Below are 22,565 nucleotides of genomic sequence, written 5' to 3' on the forward strand. Positions count from 1 at the left end.
AGATCTGATTTTTTTCTTCCTTTTTTATTCTTCTTCCTTTTATTTTTTTTAAATTTTTTTTCATGAGTGGAATTTACATCCTTGCTAGAGTAGGATGAAAGCAAAATGAATAAGGAAATATTCAAATACTAAGTTTAAGCATATTTCCTATTCAAATTATCACTGCTATTGTGCATTTTCATAAAATTTTGTTCATATTGTTCTTTTTAGTAATACCAAATCACACTATTAATTACAGCAACTATAGCATATTGTCTTTAAGAGTGTGCATATTCTTCTCTCAGTGTGTTATCAGAAATCAAATACAGAAAAGTATTTTAGGAAAATGAAAGTTAGTTGCTTTAGGCAAAATACCATTCTCTTCCTATTAATCTTTTTTCCTCCTGGTTGAAGAGAAAAGTTTTTGGTTATAGTTTCTGTTTAGATATATTTTATCCTTGTGGTATACTAGTATCTAACAGTTAAACTCAAGATTCTTGATAAAGAATGTGTTAATTACAACAGGTTGTTCAGGCAGAGCAGAACAGAAATCCAAGATTTCCAAGATTTGGAAACCTTGAAAACTGCTGAGAAACATAAAAGTTTTTTGATGGTGAAAAAAAAATAAAAACAAAGCAAACAAACAAACAAACATTTAAAAAAAAAAAAAAAAAAAAAAGGAAAAAAACACACCTGAAGAAACAAGGAAGTAGTTCAAAATTATTGCAGCATTTGGATGAGGGTAATTGAGCCAATAAAGCTCTGCATCTTGAAAACCTTTAACACCTCTTTCTAGAGCTATCATTTTCCAAGCTTGATTTCAAATGAAAATTTGAATATTACATTGTGTTTTAGGATGAAGAAAATGGATCATATGCACTAATAAAAAGTAATAATAATAAAAAACCATACCAGCTGCAGAAGTGTAGGACAGAAGTCCATCCAGCTGTAGCTGGTTCTAATGTCTCAGTGGTCAGAGTCAAATACAGAGAACAAAGGGTATAGTACATGTGCATAGTACACATCCTGTGAATTGTCTTGCCTCTGCCTAAATTAGATTTATATCTGAAAGTATAAACTTTCAGTTTTTGTCCAGTAGTAATGACTTGTACCTTGCTCAGGGGTTTCAATAATAATTCCTGCTGGTGCTCAGAGGGAAGAGCAGCACAGAGCTACATCTGTCATAGGTTCCACAAACCAAAAAACAAACAAACAAAAACACACACTCAAACACACACACACACACACAAAATAAAAAAAAAAATTGTGCACCACTACCACCAAAAAAAATAGCAGCATTCATTTGAGAAAAAATAAACAAGTGAGTGGGGTGCACCCACTTTTCAGACGAATTACTTTGGAAAAAATTGGTCAAGATTTGGTTTATAATTCCACTTGGGAGGTAATACAAATATTGCTGAGCCACAGTATGGGGAAGGATAGGGCATTTTATTGTCCAGACAAAAATTTCAGTCCCAAACAAAACTGGGCAGGTAAACTGGAAGGACAAGCATTCCAGGTTCATGCTGTGAGCATACCCTTAGCAGTTCTCTTTGAGTACTAATATGATTCTGATTTCTTTGTAGACTGGAGGTGCACATGCAGAGTTTTTTTACAGTTTAGCAATATGGAGATAGTGCTAGCTTTTGCATCACAAATGGTGATGTAAAACTGAGAGAGCTTCTGGGTAAAATTTAAGAATGAGAATGGTTCCAGTAAGGTCTCCCACAACAATACTAAATATTAAATACCAGCTGTAATTCTTATACCATGAGAAATGGGAATGCTCACAAGTAGGAGGTGCTAAGTTTTGCTTAATAATTCTGTGGAGGAAAACAGCATTTTAAAAACAAACAACATCTACAACAACAAAATATCCCCAACATTGAAATAGTATGTTGTTCAGCTGAACGTTAAATTATATATTCTCACTGTGACACACTGCCTAGTAAAAATAATTGTTCGTGACTTCCCTCCTTTTCAGTCAGTTCAGGCCTATACTGCTCATAATGCAGTGCAGGATTTCTATTGTGTACCATCATAAGAGACTCATGAATGTCAATGCATCAGGTACCAGCCAACCTCTACCTGAATTCCAGGGAAACAATATAGCTCACAATAAAAATTAAATTTAAGATCGAATGCTCTTGAAACAGAGTTCATTTTAATACGTTCAAATAAAATGTTTTAATGCATGAATATGGAAATTTTCCATGCAGAACAAAAGGGTTCAGGATGAAATACTTAACCATTTCCACACCAAAATATTTGAGTATTTGAGAATTGCTTGGGGGAAGGATGTTACAAAGGATATTTTGGATAGTGGGAAAAGAAGCTGCAATTTCCCTTATAAACTGTTAGCTTTGATCATTACCAATAAGTGCTACAGCAAGAGTTCATCAGAATACTCCAGACAGGCATAATCATGACCTTTTGGGAAACATAAATAATTAGATGTTATGCAAATACTTATAGGGACTGATAAAGTGCATTCTGAAAAATGGCAAAAGCAGATCATTAATAACAACCAAATCTTAGTGGGATACAGTCAAAATTTTCAATTCACCCACCCCACCATTTAATACAAATATTTTGGAAAGTAATATTTGATTGGAAATTACTTAGAATATGCCAGAAGATAAGAAGAACTAGTTAATGCGTTAGTGCATTAACTTAGTGCTTTTATGTCACTAAGATCTTTTAAGAATCTTTGCCATGGAACTGCCACGGAGGACAAATATTCAAGGTCATTTACTTTGTCTGGTTATTTGAATATGTCCACATCCCCACTGATGAGCAATAACATTCTAAAGATAGTAGGAGCAGCTGTGAATTAACTGCATCATTTTTAAACAGAAGAAACTGTTAACTGCCAATGTATTTGCTAAGCAAAATCTATTTTAAGGGTTATTTTTTTCCTGTCTTTGTTATAGCATAACTTTAGCTTCACGTCTTGTAGACTAATTTCAAAAAGAACATGACTATCTCACAGCTATGAATATGGGGCCATATAAAACAGTGGCATTTCTGAAACAGTCTGGCACAGTTACATTTCTCAAGAAATTAATATTAATTGTGGTTGTGTTTCATGAAATTTTTCTGTATCACAATAGGCTTCAGCAAACAGGAAACCTGGCTTTGTGCTATGAGGGTTGTTGGTCCCTGTATATTCCAGCTGGAGAGTATTTGAGACTCAGTAACCAGAATAATTTTCCACTTAAATAAGAGCACTTTGGAACAATGGAGTAGCTGCTGCCTAAGGGGAAAAGTCATCTACTCACTCACTGCATGGAGGTTGAAGTGGTTAGCGGAAAATCCCCAGGAGAAATGAGGGAACAAGAACTAGAGTGTCAAAAACTGGTTCTTGAGGACACTGGAGCTCAGGGGTAACAAAACACAGTGTTCTCTGAATGAAGGAAATATTAGAATGCTGGACATCAGTAAGCTCATGGGAACATATTGTAAAAGACAGTAGATAACTTATGACTAGAAAAATATAACTGTACAGAGGTCATCAGATGCAGGAAAGAGGAACTGCAATGCCTGTATGCATTGTTAAAAGTCTAAAGAATTCTCAATCCTAACAAAGACTCAAAGTAAAAGAAAAGCACAGTTCTCTTCAATATCAGATTTGACCTTGATCTATAAAAGCAGAGAGCTACACAGTAACGTGACACAATGCAAAAGCCCATGCCACATGGCTCTTGCTGATGGTCACTGCAATCTGTACTTACTCTCTCTTTTAAAATCCAAAAATCTCCTGAAGTTTGTCTGTCACTAAAATAGAACTCAGAAATCCTTCTGCAATGTATTTACTTTTTTTTTTTTTTTCTTTTTTTTTTAAGGTACATTGTTTATGTGTTTAATTGTAAAATTAAAGTGTCATGGGTTGACCTTGACCAGCTGACAGATCTGCAATGAACTTCTCTCTTGCTACCCCTCCTCAAGAGGACAAGGGGAGAAGATAATATGAGAATGCTTGTGGGTCCAGATAAAGACACAGAGATCCCTCACCAATTGCTATCACAGGCAAAACAGACATGACTTGGGGAAAATTAAATTATTTTTTAACAATTAAAATATATTTGGATGGTGAGAAACAAAGGCAAAATTAAAACAATACCTTCCCCTAACCCCTTAACCCTTTTCTCAGATTCAACTTCACTCCCAACTCCTCTATATCCCTTCCTCTCTGAGTAAACACAAAGTCAAAGAGAAAGAAAAAATATTCACAAAAAAGGTTCTTAAATTTCTGTTATCTTCAAAGTTTTATTTTTAAAAACACTATTTTTTGTGTGTGTGTTTTCAGTAGAAATTATAACCGCAATGCATTTCAAACGCTCAAATGCAGGAGTTATACAATGCAAATACAGCAGCTTTATTTTGAACACTATTAATCCTAAAGCACAATAGCAATTAGGGATTCCCTTGTATTTTATTTTATTTTTTTAATCTCCTGCACACTTTTGGTGTAATAAACTGCTTTGCTGCCTTGTTTGTAATACATCTTGTGTTACGTTCTACAGCCTGAGTCATTACTGAACTCATTTAAATTCACAGATAAATTACTTTTCTCCCTTTCCAAGCATGGGGTCTAAAGGAGGCAGTGTGAATATGGGAGATTCAGAGGGCTTGTGAGGTCAGCAAGTTTTCTAAGTTTACTGAGTTTACTACAACTTTCTTGCATAATTTAAGCTCCTTTTTTTTAAAAAAAAAAAAAAAAAAAAAAAGATTTTAAAAAAAACATTCAGTTCAGTTTAACCATAACCTTTTTTTCCCCTAAGTGCTTAATCCAAAGCTTATTGAAGTTAATGGAAAGACTTCTGAGTACCACATCAGACTTGAAATGTGCCCTCTATTACTGACGAAAGCTCTGCATGCACACAGCCACCAAGCAGCATGCACTTTTCATTCAACAGATTTTCACTCTGTCTTCCTCTTCCTGCTTTGCCTCTTGGTCTCTGAGTTTTTTTTCCTCTCTGTCCTTTCTGTTCTCTTTCTCATCCTGTTTTTGTCAGATTTTGTTCTATTGACTTGTTTTTCTGTCTCCATATCTCTAGGTAAGGAGAAAGCAACAAAATGTCCAAAAATAATTGTCACTTCACAGGGCTTCAGCTGGTTCTTTGCAGGTAATGCAAACTTGCTTAATACCTCCATCTTAAGGACTTATCACTTGTGTGTAATAAACAGTTTTAATCACAAGCTAAGATTTTTACACTTAAATGGCTAATTGTAGTCTTCTAAACCCACATTTAATCACATAAATAATCACATATTTTCAAAAGTTCTGAGGATGCAGCACTTTGAAAATATGGTCTCACCTTTTACAGCCTAGAGAGTTTTAAGAGCCATTAATTAATTAAGCAATTAATTATGTGTGTTTAACATTGATGATGATTCTGCCAACCATTTTTAAAAATTATTATTATTTTAAAGAATATCTCCGTTTATCTTTTTGCATTCCTTATAGAAATTATCTTTATGCACAAAGACAACCTAGAAATTTCTATATTCTGAAGTCTGACTCTTCAACTTTGTTGATATTTTAATAAAGTTCTCTGTGTGTCACGTCATATTTAAAGCACTGAAAAATGAATAGCAAGGCTTTTTGTTTTTTTCTGTGATTTTCATAAAAAAGAATGGGAAAACAGATTGAATCACCAAACCACACTGCATTTATAACCATGCAGAGGAAGATCTCAGTAATAATTTACACCCTGCAGGTAAAAAAAATAAAAATATATATATGTGTGTGTGTGTGTATATATATATATTCTAGTCTTTGTTCCTGTTAAAAGTATTTGAATTGAATTCTTCGTTTTTTTTCTTATTATTTTTCTTTAGTATTAAAACAAAGTGATCCAAATGGCTGTATTTTATAGCAAAACCTATAAACTTAATATCAGAGACCACGGTTTAATATTTTCGTACTTCATACTTGTCTAAACCAGATGTGTGTCAGCAAATTTTTGAGTTTGTGAACACAGATTTTTCAGAAGAGTTGTGAACCACCAAGTAGACAAATATTACAGAAAGTCCGAGGTAAGATTATGGAAGAAATAATTTGAGGAAAATTGTTTTCTTAGTCATCTTTAGTCTTTGCAGCCTAGAAATGTGGAGACTATGGCTTGTAATCACTATACCTGCAGACAGGATTTATTGTTTCCTTGTGGGAAACCCAGGACCAGAACATTCCTTCTATGAATGTCACAGCCTTTTAGCCCTAACTAAAAGGTATTTCATGATGATGGGTGTTACAGAGGTGCTATAGATTGCTATTATGGAGAAGTAATTTTAAGAGACACTTGCATATACAGAAGTATGGGGATAGGGAGCTGTGGTGGTTTTACTCAGGTGGGCAGCCAAGCTCCACCAAAACCGCTCTCTCACACCCCCTCTCCTCAAAGAGGAAGAGGGAGAAAATACAACACAGAGAACCTGAGGTGTGAGATGAGAAAGGTTTAATTAAAGGGAAAGGGAATGGGGAGGGGAAAAAAAAAAAAAAAAAAAAAAAAAAACAATAAGTCCGCGCAGAAGCACAGAGCGAGGGAAAAAAAAATTATCTACTTCCCATCAATGAGCGATGTTCGGCCACGTCCTGGGAAGCAGGGCCTCAAAACACATAGTGGTTGTTCAGGAGGAACAGCCCCCTCCCCCATGAGACCCCCCCCCTTTTATTGCTGAGTGTGACATCAGGCGTTATGGAATATCCCTTTGGTTGGTTTAGGTCAGCTGCCCCAGCAATGTCCCCTCCCCATCACTTGCCCACCCCCGAGCCTGCTGGCTCCTGGGGTCTTGGAAGGAGTCCTGATGTTGTGCCAGCACTACGCTGCAATAGACACAACACTGGAGTGATATCAGTGCTGTTCCAGCTACAAGTGCAGAGCACAGCACTGTGTGGGCTGCTGCAGGGCAAAGGTGACTCCAGCTCAGACAGACCCAACACAGGAGTAGATTTCTCAGGGCCCTTTGTGACCCAAGGTTGCTGCAACATGCCCCACATACTTGGTGTGGGGGTGGCCTTGAGGTGGTTGCCCAGCCACTGCTGTGGGGGGATAGCCATGGAGGTTGGGCCTGATGGCCAGAATGGAGATCAGTGGGAGTGGGCTGTGAGGGCCTTCCCCTTCATTAGGGGCTGCTGAAAGCTCAGCCATCAGTCCCAGCTCACACCATGTCATGGCCATGCTGTCACTGGCCATGTCCCTCCCCAGCATTAAGTCTCTTCTTCCCGGTCTCCTCTCTATGGCTGTACCCAGAATCAGCCCCAGCTAGGTTCCAGTCTCCAGTATGGGTGGGTGGACACCTGCCAGCAAACAGGTAGAGATGGTCACTGGCTTAGGGAAAAGGTGGCTGAGAATAATCTACTCACATTGGTCAAATATGGAGGTGGGGACAGGGAACAGTAGCAGAAAGACTCTGCACATGGAAAGAGACCTGGAAAGCTCTCATCTTCAAACTGTTCTGACCTGTCTTCTGCCTTCAAAAATAGAGATGACAATATCTGGCTACATGTGCAAAGAGAGAAGAAGACAAGGTCTGCATATGTGTAGGTCAGCCAGGATAGTGCCGCTCTTTAAACGGACTGGTACTACAGGGCATGTGCAAAGTACTAATCAGCATATTTTACTTCATCTGTACTGAGGCCTAAGATAGAGCCTTCCACATAACAAGCAGTGATTAGAAAGCCAACTCACTAGGTCATGTTGAATGTTGTATGTGTTTTCTTAATGCAAATCCTTGTCTAATATGAAACATCGATTCTTTTAATAGAGGCTACTGAAGAGAGCTAAAATTAATTAGAAAGAGAATTACATCACTATCATCTAAGGCAATTTTTTTAAGAAATCATTGAATTCTTCATCAGCTGAACTGCAGAAACAAGACCTAATGAGTAACACTTTATTGTAGCCAGTACATATAATCTTCCTTTCACTATCACAGAAGTTCTGAGTTTGGGCTTTAACAGGTCCAAGAGAAAGGTCCTCAGCAAAGGTCCTCAGGTCCAAGGAAAGGTCCTCAACAGGACTTTCTACCGTTCCACTGGATCTCTGTAATGACACTTCCTTAGCTACTAGACTGTCTTCCTAGTTCAAAGCTACCTAGCTCACTGTTGCAGCTAGCAACAGATTCACATCATTTGGTATCAAAGTCTGACTGAGGATTAAAAACATACTGAAGAATGGGATTCAGTATTGTTTGAAGCACCTTTAGACAGCCACCATGCAATATGCTGAGATTCCTCTGCATTTCAGTTATTTTCTGAAGATCATTTCCTGTTCCTGAATTTAGCCACTGAACTTCACTTAAACCTCACACTGCTTCTGCTCTATAAATTGTACTTATCTGCTGTAAATTCCTTGAAAGCACATTGAGAACTCCTGCAAAAGTTATGAGCGAGCTTAGAAGAAATCTGTTGACAGACATTACTGTTTTACTGACTTCAAAAATAGTAATGAAAGAATTATGTTGAAGAAAAAAAAATGTTGTATTAACTACAAGGAAACCTTTCCACTTTTAAATATTTACAGTATTGACCACAGAAAAACTCATGACTTAAGGAAAGCACTAATTATCAGGTTTTGATGTTCAAATTTATATTCTTGTATATAAGCTATTTTCTTGTAGAATTCTTTTAAAGTCCTTTCTATTTTCAGCAAAAGTCTTTCTGGTAGATTTTAGAGCAGGAAAGGACCATTGTGATTCCCTAGACTGACCCTTTGTGAATATAAGACTAAAAAAAAATAATTATTAACATGAAAAGAACTGTTTAATCTAATGTTTCATATTGTTTTGTCCATGATCTGTGGATAATTCAGGTGTATAGGCAAAATACTGATTTCTGTCAGCAACACATCCTTGTATTCTTCATCTTATGTAACCTTTTTTTGTGCTGTATAATGTAAGCAGCTGAAACAAGGGTTAAATCACTCCCTATACAGTCTACAGACCATTTCATCATGAAACAATCCAAACTATGGTAATGTCTCATAGGAGTAAGACAATAACAGGCTGTACAACAGCAATGAATGTTGACAGGTTTACACTAAACAACCTCTGTGAAGAAATCTGCCCCTGAAAAGAGGGAAACATTGATATGCAGTGGAGGAGAGCTTCTCCTTTACACATTTTTATCACAGTTGCAGTATTATATGTATTAAATAAGATCTGTATTTCAGGTGGCTGATGGATATATATATATATGTGTGTACGTGTTCATAAATAACTGCATGACATTTCGACAAATCCCAAAGATACTGCTTTAAGTATGTGGTTTGTTGTTTGTTTGTTTATTTGTGTCTTTTCACTTTGTTGAAGTGATGTGACTTAGCAGATTCCTCCCACAAAAAAAAAAAAAAAAAGTAATAAATAAATAAATTTAAAAGGAAACCTGATAGGGCTTATAGGTTAAGAAGTTATATTTGTTTTAAAGGAATTGAAGGAGTGGTCAGAAAAAAAAAAAAAAAAGCCACATCATGCCTTGTAGATGAGAAAGCAGTTTCCAAGAAGACAGACCATCAGTGACTCCCAAATAAAATCTGAACAGAACAAAGGTGTTCAAACAGGGAAGGGAAATTAGTGTTTCTACTGCATGTAAATGATTTTAAAGTATGCATACAAACTAATAACCCATCTTATTTTTTCGAAGGTGATAGTCTTCCTGAAGAACTGCTGACTTGAGAAAACATTGGGAAAGTCAGCATATCTGAAAAGGCTGTGATAAAAATAGGTATGAAAATTGAAAATTTGATCTTAATTTCTCTGTCCCTCAAAGCATATCATGTAAGAGATGTGTAATCATTTTAATTTCTAGCCAGAAGATTACACAGAGGCATACTCTGAAATGTGCACACTACTGCAAAATAAGATAGAATAACAAGCAGAAGAAAAGTGTAGAAAATCAGTTAATAATGAACAATATCTGATTTAGTTTATCCAAATGGGAGAACACCATGTTTCTCTGCTGAATACAGAACACATTAATCAGGAACAAGAATAAATGAACTAGGTCTGAACAGCACAGGATTTCTGTGAACACAGTCTAGGAGTGTTGGTAGCTGATTAAAAAAAAAAAAAAAAAAAAAAAAAAAAAGAGTAAATAAATATTTACTTTTATAAAAATTGCCCCACTCTTGTCAGCATTCAGTCTTGCTGTAGCAGACATCCTTACTGTACCGTGGAGGGTTACTGATGCCTCTCTGCTCCAAACATAACACCTCAGGGTCAGAGCTTGCATGACCAGACACTGTTGGGTATTTTTAATGAGCATATGAGCTCTGCTGATTAGAGAATCCAAATGACATTATCCAGTGAAGCTGCTAGGTGAAGTTCACCCTTGTGCAAGAGCTGTAACAAAATGTGTGAGGAGGCAGTGAATACATTTAAAGTTCACAGACAGACAAATATTATTGATCACAAGTGGAAGTTTTGTTAAAAACATCATCGTATTTCTAACATGAGAAATAATGAGCAATTCAGTCTTATGTTCTTAATTATGATCAAAATTATGAAAGAAAATTATTATACTTGATTTCTCAAAACATGATTATACTTTTCATAGACTTCTTTTGCCCCATGCCCTAATGAGAGCAGAAAGATTACAGCCTGGTTCAACTGGAGCAAGAGAGCAAGAGTGTTACCACTTTTTCTAGTAGGAACACCTTTGTCCTTATAATTAGAAAGTAGATATCAATTATATTCTTTTTTTTTTTTTTTTTTATGAAGTTTGGGTATTATTTTTTGAGATCATTTTTATGACCAGGAGAAGCTGATTATTATTCTCACTAACATTTTGCTTTGTGCTAGAGAATCAAAGAAAAAATGTATAACCATAATATTCTTATTGTCACTGTTTAGTTGCTACTTTATTGCTCTCAGATAAGCCAAAATTTAGTATGTCTATGCAGTTGGGTATTCAGCAATGACCCAAGAGAAACGTCAATGCTCACTGACTCTGAAAAACAAGAAGACTGCTGAGGCAATGCATAACACACTTCTCAGGCTTGCTTTGTCTTCTCATACACAATAATATGAGGGGTGTTTATTATTTGTCTTAAGGACACCTATTTTTCTCTGAAGAAGTAAAGGTTTGTTGGTAAGTGATGTTTGCTGTTGAACTGTTCACTCTGGGACCTGGCAAAGAAATAAGTTTAAAAACCTGAAGTCATTCTGCCACTTTTATATTTTTAAAGGCAGTTTTTAAGTAATGCAAAGGAAAGATCAAAGCTATGCTGAAAATACTTGGAGTCCAGAGCTTTGAGGATTTTTTTACTGCAGTTAATCTCCCAGACTGGTGTTGTCACTAGCCTTCCTTCTGAAGCATTTCCTAATTGGCTCCCTGAAAGTTCAGCTTCTTGCCCTTCATTGAGCAGCAGTGTGGCTGCTGTCAAAAAAGGAGCATCTTAACTAAGGGTAGGGTCTTAATAAAAACATTCTTTTCAGGAGCATTACTACATGTACCTTCCCTCCTCTTACCCTCCACCCACCCACCCCTACTTTCTTTGCTACTTTAACAAAGAGGTCACACACACTTGGAGTACACAGAAACCTTCTAAGTGAGTACTGTTTAAAATACTCAGCTTCTCTCTGCTCTCATGTACCTTGGTGTGATGAGTCTGGAATAGCAGTCCCTGAGGTCATTCCCCTGTGGGAACAGTTTCACACAAACAAAGCACAAGAAGAGAAGCAGGGAGGATCTGTGAGCAACCTTGCTCCTCAGGCAACTGTTTCCAGCACAGTTTAAAGAAGCCCCAGATCTGCTCTGGTTTTACCAGATATTAGATTTTTTTTCATGTCAGAACAGACTGTTACAATTTCAGATGTAAGGCGAAAGAAAAGCTACTGCTGTTTCCTCTCTTAAATTACTGCCACAGAACAACTGCACTCAGTCTGCCTCTGGGTATTTTGTTTCAATTTTAGATAATACTATGAGGCAGTTTCTTCTCTAATTGCCCCAAATGTATTTGCAAATGTTGACTGTTTTTATATATATATATATATTGTCAGAAATGGCTGAATTTGTTTTAAAGCAGGGACCTCCATGCAGGGTGGACAACCTTTCAGTCTTGACCTGTATGTGATTCAGAGGCAAATTAAATAGATCTGCAACACATCTAGCTGCAGAAAGGATCTGACATGGGAGCTGCTGGATGATCCAAGATCCCAGCAGCAGAAGAAAGACAGCCAGAAACAGTCACTGAGACTCCCATCAATATGTCAGCTGGAGAAGTCACATGCATGGAACAGCCTTAGCAGATTCTGGTGGGCTGTTCATAGGACTGGGAAGACTGGACAGCCCATGCTATGTAGCACAATAGTGGGCATGCTCCTATGCTCCTGTGAAATGGATGATATGAACTTACCTCAGGCAGAGAAGCAAATTGTCTCTCATTATACAGGTCAAGAGCCTGCAAAGAGAGAAAAAGCATTAAGCTAATTCTGTATTTTGTGAGCTGATCTCTTATCTGTACTTCCTGCAAGAATTGCATGAAATCGAATATTTTGAATCAAAAAGTTTGTCCTACTTTTTTTCTTTTTTATTGTTTTTTTTTTTTTTTTTTTTTTTTTTTTTTTTTCCCCTCATTGCTTCTTTTCAGCAGAAATAGTGACATTCACATTTTGAACAGCTTGAACTGACTCCCACTCATTCCTCCCACCTATCATTTTGCTACAAAACAAATAAACAAACAAAAAGATATTTTTTTCTGCCATTCTCAAACAAATACACTAAGGTCTTGTAGTCACAGCCCTCAAAATCCTGCTATCCTGGAGGCTGAACACAAAGGCATTTTAAAGACATAACATTGCATAGAGAATGGGAGTCAATTGCCTTTTGATGTCACTGAAACAATATAAAAGGAACGTAGCATTGCCGAGTTATCCAGTCTGTATCACTGAGATTAAAAAAAGAGAAAGAAGAGATTAAGTTGTGGCATGTGTGAAATAAATATCTCTGCACAAGCTTTTCTCAAGAGTAACAGGCAAAACTGCTTTGGAGAGTGTTAAAAATAGTTTTATATATATATATATATTATTTTTAATATATGCACATTCATACTTTTTGCATGTTATGACTAATACTGAAAAGCTGCTTCCCCTATAAATTCCTCAAGTTATGCTATGAAATCTCTGTCAAATAGAATATGAGGATCTTCTCCTGCCAATTTTACTTACACTAAACCAACTCCAAAACATTCTCAAAAAAAAAAAAAAATATATATATATATTAGGAACTGTAAAAATGAGACATTTGTATTGCCTGTGTAATATTAGGCAAATCCTGACAGAGCAAAAATTATTCTCTGATTTCTTCCTCTCCTGTCATTACTTGTGGTCTTGTTTTGCACCTGTTCAGCACTTGTCCTTACAGATGCATTTAGCTATCGTTTAGGCACTTGCAGGAGCAAAATGAGAACAGATGCGTCATAAGTACAAAATATGTGCTAAAAGGACATGCTGTAATGGGAAATCAGAGCTGAATGGTAGGAAAAACAAAACACGGCAGGATATAGAGGATGAAGACCTAAAATTAGCATAGGATAGATACATTGAAAAGACAAAATTCAGCAGATAAGGGCTCCTGGTTTATTGTCTAAAATATGCCTATCTGCATTCCCAGGGAACAGCATCAATCTGTCTTGATTTCTGAATAAATTGAGCTCTCAAGCAAAATCCCTGTAAAAGAAAGCAGTTCTATTTTTATCACTGTGACCTTTTTAGAAGGACTTTAGGGAAGAAGGAAACAAACTTATCTAAATTTCCACCACCCTAAGTCCTGCTTTCCTATTCACAACTTTTTTTTTTTTTTTTTTTCCCCACTGTTTTATAGACATCTGGCACTGCCAACATTTGAAAATTCTCATTTCAGAACAGGCTTGCTTACAAATTTAGTCTTGTCTGGTCTTTAATTGTTATTTAACATATGATAAAATGCTACATAAGAATCTAGATCCCAAATTCACTGCTGCAAATTCACTGCTGCAAATTCACAGCGACTGCTGTGGATAAAGGATTTTATACAGGGAGTGTTATTAAGGCAGGTTTTGGCATTTGTGAAAGCACTATAGGATAGTTAGATAACCAGATGAAGCAACTGGAGAATTTTAACTTCTGTCGTTAAGGGTGTGATACCAAGAGACTGAGAAAGGCAGCTATAGTGCTTATCTTAAGAATAAAATAGGACAGAATGAACGCTAGACAAATCAGCTTAACTTCAGCTTCTGGGAAAATTCCGAAACAGTCAATCGATGCAAAAGAATTGGAAAACAGAGAAGTGTCACAGTGGACTTTCTCTGTGTATACCAAGTCATGTCAATCAGTCTGTTATCCATAAAATCTTAGAAAGAACATAGGGCATGAACAGATGAAATCATAAATATTTTGATTTTGTTAAGACCTTTTATGCTGTATCAAATAATACTTTCAAAAACATATCTTTTAAAATACTTCTCAAAAACATACCAAAAACGTAGTTTTGTATGGGGTTGTGTCATGAACATGAAACTATTGAATATTTTCATTAGAGATGACTTCTGAGAAAGTGTATTTAGTTTGCACATGGCACAAATTGAAGGGGTGCAAAACTTTGGAGAGTAGGACAAGAATTGAAGCTTGACATAACAAAGAAATGGTCTAGAAATACAGAATGAAATTCAGTACGGATCATTGTAAAAATTAATGCTTACATAGGAAGAATTCTATGTACTACAGGAGGCAGAACGCTAATTCAATAGCATCTTTTCAGAAATGTGTTTGCATCCCAAATTTCAGCATGCAGTAACAATATCAGGTATTTCCTGTGAAAAATACAAAAGTGATAGTTGGTAAATAAGCAGGAATGTTCTGAATACCTGGGAAGTACTTCTTCTATTTTACTCAGCACTGGTAAAGCAGTTACTGTAATGACAATCAATAGGTAGAAAAGAGCCCTACCAGGGAAAGAGCAAAATGAAACACTGTTGAGAACAAAGAGGAAATGTGCTGTAGCCAATAGCTACATGTGACCCAAGGTCTAGCTTTCTGTAGCATGTCTGGGTGACTTTCATTCCGTTTTACTAAAATAGTTGTTGAACTGTTAAAGTACATAAATTAAGACCATGCAAGATAAGAAATTTTAATATACAGAAGTGAAATTGCTGAGATGGTAGTAACTAGTGACTCAAGGACTCAAAAGAAAATTAAAGACATAAAAAGCTGAGAATAAGGTAGAGAATTAGGAAACCGCAACAGAGACTGTTCCAAGAAGCAGTGGAGGTTAGTACTTTCCAGCCTGACCAAAAACTGCCCGGTTGACATAGATTCATTAGGCATAGTGGGGATAATAACGCTTAGTTTAGTAACTGTATGCATCAAACCGAAATCACTTTTTCTATCCTATTCTGTGAGGTATATCCTGCTTGCAGAGCTTATCTGTGCATTGTAAGAGAAGCTCAAGGGTAAGGGGCCACGAATGGTCATGAGGATGATGAGAGTGCTGGAGAACCTCTCCTATAAAGAAAGGCTGACAGATCTCAGATGTTCAGCCTGGAGAATAGAAGGCTCTGGGGAGAGCATACATTGGCCTTCCAGTACCTAAAGGGGCCTACAGGAAAGCTGGGGAAGGACTCTGTGTCAGGGAGTGTAGTGATAGAATAAAGGGTAATGGCTTTAAAGGAGAGGGTAGGTTTAGATTAGATATAAGGAAGAAATCCACTCAGAGGGTGGTGAAGCACTGGAACAGGTTGCCCAGAGAAGCTGTGGATGTCCCATCCCCGGAGGTGTTCAGTGGGGATAACTGGATGGGGCCTTGGGCAACTTGGTCTGGTGGGAGGAGAGTTGAAACTGGGTGATCCTTAGGTCCCTTTCAACCCAAACCATTCAGTGATTCTTTGATATTCTGTAGCCCATTGTTTGGAGGGTTACAGCAAAAACACAGTAAAACTGAAGAGCTGTTGCAAAGAAGGGGCAAACCTCTTTCTGTGACAGCAGAGTAGCTGAAGTGGCTTTGCATTGTCTATCACTAACTTCTTAGCAGAAAATCTTAGACATCTGCGAGGGGGGGCATACGTATAGTTGACTTTGTCTCAGAGTAAAGAGGAGATATGAGGATGATTTTCTGCAAGCCTTTGGAGCTTCAGGAAGCTTCATAAGAAAACTATAAAGTAGACCAAGATTAGGATTAATGTGATGTTGGAAAGACTGCATCAGGAGCACTTTCAATAGTTGTGCAGTTTCCTAAGGGTAAAGTGTGTCTAAGTCATGGGACAGTTCAACATTTAGCTCATTTTAAGAGAAGGAGGTACAAAAGCAGCAGAAAAAATCATGCTGATGAAACATGAATTTCCATAGGGAATAATGCACTCAGGCTGTCCAGTTATTTGGCTTAATCTGTACAAAAGTCAATGCTGCTGATTACTAGACATCTTCCTGTGCTCAAGCCAGTTCGCCTAGTGCTAGGTCAGATGCACTTGACACTAGTATGCATTAACCAGATAATGGGCTGTATCAACATAGTTTGATGAATTCCATTACAGATATGGAACCTAAATGGACTCATAATTTAGAAAATAAGGTCAGTAATAGTAAAGCAGCCCCCTATCAAAAGGTAGTAGTAGGGAAAAATACTGGCAAAGACCTCAAGATATGTATGTGTTAATCAGCATACTATTGGTTCAGTAGAACCATACCAGCTGAAGATCTGTTTAAAAAATTAAACCCCTGACATAAATTACAAGAATTGCTTAATCTTATTTTAAAAAAATGGTAATTAGGTTTCATTCCTACAAGCAGCAGGATAATTGGGTCCCAAAGGTCTGGAATAAGGTTAAACAATTAGACTATATTTGCAAATGAATATATCCTGATTGGCACTTGAAAGGATAAAAGGTTTATTTGAAGTCATTTAGATTTCACGATTTTATGAAGTGCACGTATATCAGGCTTGCTGCTAACTTGAAAACATCTCTTCAGATGCTTCTGGACCTTGGAATAAACTTGAGCAAAGGTGTCTATATGATCGTAAGGAGTTAACCAAATGACCCAGCTGACTTCTTGTTTTAGTGACTGAACATTAGGATTTATTATCAGTTAGTAAATTATCGATTATTGGGTCAATATATCTTGAAATTCAGCTCAACAAAACAAAACATCTATTTATCACAGCCATTTTAGAGATGAGTAAACTGAAACAAAGGTAGATTTATGAACCCACCAAATGTCACACAAGTGAGTTAGTAGCAAAAACTTATTCTTATAGGTCTTCTGAGAACCAGATTCTAATCTAATACCTCCACCACAAAAGACTAGCTTCAAAACGAATAATACGCAGAAACAAAGAAACCTGACAGGACAAAAAAAAAAAATACAGTAAATGATTCAAGAACATTTTTATAGAAGTCATTTGGTTTCTTGTGTGTGGTAAAGTCTAGGCTAAATGCAATTCAGAATGATTTCTGGCTGAACTAGAGAAGCATGGTCCCAGCCAGTATTCTATGTCATTATATATACTGGGCTACAAATTGATGAGGCTGGTGGTAAAAAAAAAAAAAAAAAAAAAAAAAAAAAAAAAAAAAAAGGAATTCAATCTTACCACAACTGCTGATCTTTTCAAAATTTCAATTTGATATGGAGATTTATCTCCACTATGGCATTCTTTCTTCACTGCATTGACTTGATTTAAAATGGGAGCTAAAATATTTCTTCTATCAGATAATTTAACTTTTGTTTTGTTTTTGTTTTGTTTTTGTTTTGTTTTTAATTTTGCTTTCAGTAGTTGTAAAATACAGAACAATAAGCAAGACATAGTGGTGGATAAACCAAAACAGTTGTATAAAAATCTGTAACAATTCTGATCTTATCAAAGAGAATTAAAGGATAGGGTTTGCAGTATATTTCCTTTCCTTTGTTTTTGATAAATCAGAATTTCTGAAGCTTTAGAACATAATCTGGTGCACAACTAAAGGTACACCAAAAGCTTAGATCTTTTACTAAGAGGAATCTAGAAGAAATAAGGGAAGAATTAGAATAGTCTGTAAATACGAAGAGTTTAATTATTCACAGATAATTATTTCTTTTCTGTGTTTCATAACTGGTAAATCTAGAATGCATTTAAAGATTTAATTAACTTCTTATATATGTACTCATACATAAAATAACAGCCAACTTTCCTGGTTAACTGGAAACAGTGCTGTAACACTGTGGATGCAAAAATCTTAAACAGGATTAGATTTTTTATACTTTGGAGAAATTAATTGCTTACACCAAAATTGGGTCAACTTTATGGTGTTGATGCACCATGCATTCCTACAAAGAGTACAGTATGATTTTTTCAATATGCAGCTGTTCATAGAACTTTTCTTCAAAAGTCAGTTATCTCAATTGCATGGTCTTCCTTATACATTAGGATGAGAAACTTTGTGCATACTGATTTGAAGTAAAAAGTGCTTATGTGCAGAGTAGTCAGTGCAACTTTTCTACAGCATTTTATCCTCTGTATATAACCTGCTCAGATATTTTATTGAACAAATGATGCCTAAAAAATAAATCTGGTTTTAGGGGAGGTTCGGTAAGAGTTTTGAAATGTCTGCTATTCCAAAGGATATAGAGATTAGCTCCATAATTAAAACAAGCAAAATAGGAAAAAGTTATTAAGGTGATTGCCATAGACATTGTTAGGTTTCACCACTAAACAGGGAGATAGAAAGATATTTGGACTATATATCATACTATCAGTAGTGAAAAAAAATAGATAGATGTAGACATATTCTTCCCCTATGTGATTCCTTTATTCCTAGTTCAGAGAAGCAAAAACCTCCATCTATAAAAATGTTCTTGGAAGGGTATGTATTATTTTCTGGCAGGCACTGATGAATGCATATGCTTGCTCTATGTTGTGTGAGATCCTGAATTAATTCGCATGGACACTCCAGTTAGGCAGCAGGACCTCCACATTGCTTTGGCAGGGGCAGTGCTGACTGGCAAGGCCATGCCTCTGATCCCCTGACACCAAGCATAAGTACACACCAACCTATTTACGCTCAGTGTGCATAGCAGTCTTCACAGCAAAGGCAGACCAGGACAGAGCCCTTCTCAGATAAGTCACATGTTTAAGCAAATAAGAGCTGCTCTGTCAATAAACAAATTCATCTGGGGAAGAAAAAGGAAAAGGAAAAGGAAAAGGAAAAGGAAAAGGAAAAGGAAAAGGAAAAGGAAAAGGAAAAGGAAAAGGAAAAGGAAAAGGAAAAGGAAAAGGAAAAGGAAAAGGAGGTAGAGGGGAAAAGGAAAGGGGAGGGAGAGGGAGAGGGGGAGGGGGAAGGGGAGGGGGAGGGGGAGAGGGAGAGGGAGAGGGAGAGGGAGAGGGAGAGGGAGAGGGAGAGGGAGAGGGAGAGGGAGAGGGAGAGGAAGAGGAAGAGGAAGAGGAAGAGGAAGAGGAAGAGGAAGAGGAAGAGGAAGAGGAAGAGGAAGAGGAAGAGGAAGAGGAAGAGGAAGAGGAAGAGGAAGAGGAAGAGGAAGAGGAAGAGGATCTGTCTGGGATGATGAAAACAGAAAGAAAAAATAAATCTGTGATTTGTTTTGTTTTATTTTGGTTGGGTTGGGTTCAGTATAGTACTGATGCTTATTAGGCTTAACCAAGGGCAGCTACTTCCATGGGTAAGCATTTGATGGAAGAGCTGCAGTTCATGGTCCCGGCAGCAGCAATTATTGCCTGTACTTCCTTAGCTAGCCCTTCCAAGGAATGTGTAATAATGTGCAGATACATATCAGTGGCCTCAGAGCTTGTTCTGGAGGCCTCGACTTTAATTCTTTACACCTGAATTTACTCCCATATGGTGTGGTCATCTGCCCAACGTAATCCTCCTGCAGTGCTGCAGCAGATGCCTAAAGGAGTTTTCTATTCAGGCCAAGAAAAGCTGTGTTCAAACTGTAGGAAGTTCCTCATGACTTATTACAGGAATTGATAGCCCTTTAGCTAAAAGGTGAGTGAACAAGTGCTAAGCAAAAAGGATTTCAGGTGTAACTGTCTTAAATTGGAATGTCTGCCTGCCTGATTCAGGAATATTACTGGGAAAGCTGATGCCCTGCCTTGTGAGTATATGCTTCAGGGGTGTCATGGACTGAAAAATAGGACAGCTGCTGTGTTATTGCATTGCTTCACTATGGTGGTTACAGTTTACTTTCAGCTGAAATTGATCAGGACTTTGTTCTTTATCTTTTGCTGTCTCTCTGTGCTGCCTTCCCCTCTCAAAAGGATGATTTAATAGGTACGAGGACCACAGTGAGAAATAGGACAGTAAGAGGAAAAGAAAACATTTATGCCAGTTCTGTTTTCTTTCTTCAGTTTCTGAGCAATAGGTAAAGCTTTGCTAGACACCAAATAACTTTGGTGCTTAAGTTCTGGTTTTGGATTTGAATTAAGTTCTTATATCCTGTTGACCTTTGGGTAAAGCAGAGATCTCTAAGATCTAGTTTTGTAAATAGCACTTCAATGTACAGATTGGTTAGCAGACTTTGAATGTTTCACCCAGGATCCTTTCTGTTGAATAGTACCTTCAGACCTTACTGGGGAGAAAGGGCAAGCACAAAGTAATGTACTAGGCAAGTCTTGAATAGATGCCTGGGCCCTGTATCTCCTTTGCTTTAAGTTTCATAAAGCAACCCCATAGGTGTTGCTGTTTGCTGGTGATTTTCTCCTACTTCATTTGAATTATGTTTTGTCAACCTTAAAAACAAACAAACAAACAAAAAACAGTATGTGAACATTTTTGTTTCAAAGGAGGAGTGGGGTGAGGAAACCTCATGAAAACACATTCTTAACTGAAAAGTTCACAGTCCTGAACAAAAATCTAAATCCCTCAGATTATATCTATCATCAAAGAACTGTATTAGGCTTGAAATAATTCCCATCTTCCCCTGACCTTGGCAGGTTTCCAGAAAAAAGCTATACAATCCGGAGAGCTCTAATGCAGGTCATGTAGGAATAATTCAGAGGCTCTATTTAAGGAACATATGCTGTATCCATTTATTTCTAAGGAGCACAAGGATAAAAATTGACATCCTGAAGAGAAAACAAGAGAGGAAAAGTATGATAGTAGGGAACAAATTAAAACTTTCAGCAAAAAAAAAAAAAAAAAAAAATACACTCCATTAAATTCTAGCAGGTATCAATTTCTTTTTTAGAGAAAACATTGCTTAAAGTAGCAGTAGATAAATGTTTATTATTTTCAGAAAAGACTGTTGTTCTTTCTATTTGAGAAACAAGTGTTCTCTTTAACAGAAAAAAAGACTCCGACCCTTTATATATGGGTATAAATGAAAGACAATTGCTCACCAGGAAATAGCTATGTCAGGTTTACACCATCATAATAAATAGGATTGGATCTGTTTTCTTTTCTTCCTTTTCCAGAAGTGCTACAGAAAGGTGAATACTGACTCTCTTTTTTTTTTTTTTTAATTTAGTGGTATTAAGTGTTATAAATCAAGTCTCAACTCAATCTGAATTTAGTAATATTTATAAAACATATTTCTAAAAGGTATAAAAGGCAAGTAAACAGTGCTGGGTGTGCGGGGAGTCTACACTCCACCAACATGCACACACAAACATCAAACATTTTAAATATACATAACATTGCTTTACATACTAAACCCGAGTATGCCTATACATATGTACAATCAGGAAAGGTAACAAACAATCCTTTAAGTTCCATGACTTAACAGTCTCCATTTTCCATTCCTTTTGAACAATATGTCTCACTTTAAGTCGTCAAGCAACTCGGCCTTCGGACCTCATGTATTCCGTTCTTTCCGGATCGAAGAAAAGCATATCCATCTCCTTTTCAAGGCCAATAGGGCCTGGGTCAAAAGGCACGTCCAGGTCAGCAGGGGGCGGAACAGCAAAGGCCTTCGATGGCTGTAGCAGAAGATTGTGTCCATTTCTGAGGATTGTATTTCAAGGAACACACACACCAAGCAGATAGCATCCAAGGCACCCAGTAAGTGATGCTAAGAACAACCCTTCTTAGGATCAGACTTTTAGGAAACATAGTCTCTAAGGAAAGATAAAACATTGGATTAATGGACTAACGCTTTAATGTCAAGAGAAGGCAGAACCGAGATATGGAGAAGGATGCTGCAAATAAAAAGCGAGCAAACTTCTCCCCAGGCCATAGATTTAGGACAAGGAAGAAAGGACTTCAGATGCAGCAAAGGGACTTTAGTTTAGGTGTTACAGGGTGGTGCTTTTACTCAGGTGAGCAGCCGAGTTCTACCACGGCCTCTCTCTCACTCCCCCTCCTGAAATGGAAAGGGAGAGAAAATACGATGCCAAAGGCTCAAGGGCTGAGATAAGGACGGGGAGATCACTCAGCAGGTATCATGATGGGCAAAGCAGACTCAGACTAGGGAGACAGTAAGATTTTTCCCCCCCCAGTCCACCCTCTCCCACCTCCTCCCCCTGAGCGGCTCAGGGGAGCGGGGCAATGGGGGCTGCAGTCAGTCTGTAGCACTTTGTCACTGCCACTTCTCGGTCACTCTCTGCCCCTGCTCCACTGGGGTCTCCTCCATGGGCTGCAGTGTGGAGCCCTGCTCCACCGTGGTACACCATGGGCTGCAGGGGA

This window comes from Aythya fuligula, chromosome 2, assembly GCF_009819795.1.
Source record: "Aythya fuligula isolate bAytFul2 chromosome 2, bAytFul2.pri, whole genome shotgun sequence".
NCBI classification, from domain to species: Eukaryota; Metazoa; Chordata; class Aves; order Anseriformes; family Anatidae; genus Aythya; species Aythya fuligula.